This window comes from Lissotriton vulgaris, chromosome 1_1 (assembly GCF_964263255.1).
Source record: "Lissotriton vulgaris chromosome 1_1, aLisVul1.2, whole genome shotgun sequence".
NCBI classification, from domain to species: domain Eukaryota; kingdom Metazoa; phylum Chordata; class Amphibia; order Caudata; family Salamandridae; genus Lissotriton; species Lissotriton vulgaris.
In genome coordinates, this window is record NC_141685.1 from 1,872,645,498 (window position 1) to 1,872,647,981 (window position 2,484).

At 43.2% G+C, this 2,484-nt stretch overlaps 1 long non-coding RNA gene across 1 annotated transcript; it reads right to left on the minus strand.

Moving 5' to 3' along the window:
* Nucleotides 1-885: 885 nt before the first annotated feature.
* Nucleotides 886-1,713, minus strand: LOC147751326 (uncharacterized). The gene is made up of 4 exons (XR_015299975.1): nucleotides 1,425-1,713; nucleotides 1,242-1,326; nucleotides 1,061-1,132; nucleotides 886-968 (listed from the first exon to the last, which is right to left on the minus strand). It is a non-coding gene; the product is annotated as an uncharacterized LOC147751326 (long non-coding RNA).
* Nucleotides 1,714-2,484: the final 771 nt, after the last annotated feature.

Consider the following 2,484-nt stretch of genomic DNA (forward strand, 5'->3'; position numbering starts at 1 on the left):
TGGTTCCGGCGTAGAGGGAGTTGCCGTAGTCCAGGCGGCTGGTGATGAGGGCCTGGGTGACCGTCTTCCTGGTCTCGGTGGGGATCCACCGGAAGATCTTTCGTAGCATGCGCAGGATGTTGAAGCACGTCGAGGAGACGGCGTTGACTTGTCTGGTCATGGAGAGGGAGGAGTCCAGGATGACGCCCAGGTTGCGTGCGTGGTCTGTCGGTTTGGGTGCGCTGCCTAGGGCGGGGGGCCACCAGGAGTCGTCCCAGGCGGAGGGTGAAGATCCCAGAATGAGGACTTCCGTCTTGTCCGAGTTCAGTTTCAGGCGGCTGTTCTTCATCCATTCGGCTAACTCTTTCATCCCTTCATGTAGGTTGGCTCTGGCGGTGGCGGGGTCGTTGGTGAGGGAGAGGATCAGCTGGGTGTCGTCGGCGTAGGAGATGATGTTGAGGTTGTGCTAAAAAACGAAACACTTGCCAGTGCTGAGACCTTAACTTTTAAATTCTTATTCGAACAAGTGGTTGTCAAGAATATAACATGAAAACCTGCTTTATGAATTGCAACATATCATTTTTAATTGCTTTTTAAAGAATTATTTCAATTATTTTAAACACTTCTTTGTTTTGTGCATGGAAATACAATTAGAATATATACATTTATATACAGAAATACAAAAATACAGATCAATATATACAATACATTATACACACTCTCAAAATCAAACACTCTTGGCCATACATTCACACCACTATTCAAACATACTGGTGCCGGTGTCAAAAGCTTGTACGGAAAGCAAAAAAAGGATGACTCCTGTTCTTTAGACAGTTTATAGTTCCTTATGAAGTTCAAAGGGAAAGGAAAAACTCCTCGTGTTTTTTCAAATTGTGAATTAAATATTTTCAACCAATGACCCGGGACCGGGTCGGTCGACGTGTTTCAAACCCTGTGATTGTCAGGGTTCTCCTCAGGACCAAAATTAACTAAAAAGAAAAGAAACATATTTTCGAGGATTCTGCTTTAAAATAAGAGACCTGTGCCACCTCTATCCAAATTCTTGCTACCCTCAGCCTACCTTATTTCCAGGGGCACAGCTCCAAGCCGTGAGATCAATAAATTGTATTTCAATGCAGAGAAAGGAAAGGAGCTGGAGGAAGAGACACATATGTGTATTGTTTTAGAATTCACGGAAAAACAAACAGCTCGCCTTCAAACAAACACAAACGCTCTTTTCAAACAGTGAAATACGGACTCACCCGTGGATGCGTGAACCGCTTCCATAATTATTTCATCTTCTTCTAATCAAAGGGAAGAGGACTCGCGCTGAAAATATATTGAGCGCTGTTAAAAAAGGAGAACACACGGCACGTGTTAAAGCTCGTATTTCTTTTATCAGTGGCACTTTGGTTTCAAGGCTGGGCTGCGCCTAATGTTCTTACCGTTGAGGCTCACAGTGGCGATTCAACTCCGACAGTCGTTCTGGCTCCTTCAAAGGCTGCTGCTCTTAAGATCGCCCGAATGTTGAAGTGGAGAGTAAAAATCACTTCCTGGAGGCGTGGCTTAACCCGATGGAATTATGGAAGTTGTAGTCATAACCATGCAGCGTTCACTCTGCTGTGGCGCTAGAGATGTGGTGAAAAACAAATGTGGAGTAATTATGAATTAGATTTGTAAATTTCAGAAATCTCATTCAGCCCTTTAACCGCTGTGTTAAATTTCATTATTAACAGCGCTTCTCGCTGGCTGAGCCGTGCATCCAAATCCCCTCCTCTTGGATCCCTTTCAATTTTTGATAACACTGTCCACTGTAATTTAGTTTTGTCATGTTTTTTAGCCACCCAATGGTTCACTAACGGGGCATTTTCCACCTCTCGGCGAATTCTTGATTTGTGCTGAGTTATACGTTGCCTCACTTCCTGAGTTGTTTTCCCTATGTATAACATGGGACAGGAGCAAACTAGGCATACACCACGTTCCTTGTTTTACAATTAGTAAAGGTTTTGTGTTTCCAATTGATATTGTCAAAGGAAAAAAACTGTTTTCAATTGTTTCGTCGCAACATATACAGGTGCCACATTTATGGTGTCCTGATGTTGGGGAGAAGCCAAATAGGCTTCTCAAAGTGGGGGCTTTTTCAATTGGCAAAGCAGCTTTGACAATATGATTTGCAATGCTTTTCTCTTTTTTGTACGCAAATAAGGGGGGTGCGGTGAAATCCTCATGTAACTCTTTGAGTAAATGCCAATTAGATGTTATTAATTTCCTATGTTGGTTGGCTGCTGGGCAAAAGGTAGACACACAGACCAGTCTTTTGAGGTCAGATTTAACTTTCCTTTCCAACAACGTTTCACGTGGCGTCCACCAGGCTCTTTTAAGAGAGTTTTTTAGACGTTTTTTCGGGTATCGTCTTAATAGGAGCCGCTCCTTGAGTTGGTTTGCATGTTCAAAGTAATCATCTTTTTTTGTACAATTCCTACGAATCCTGAGGAATTGTCCCAG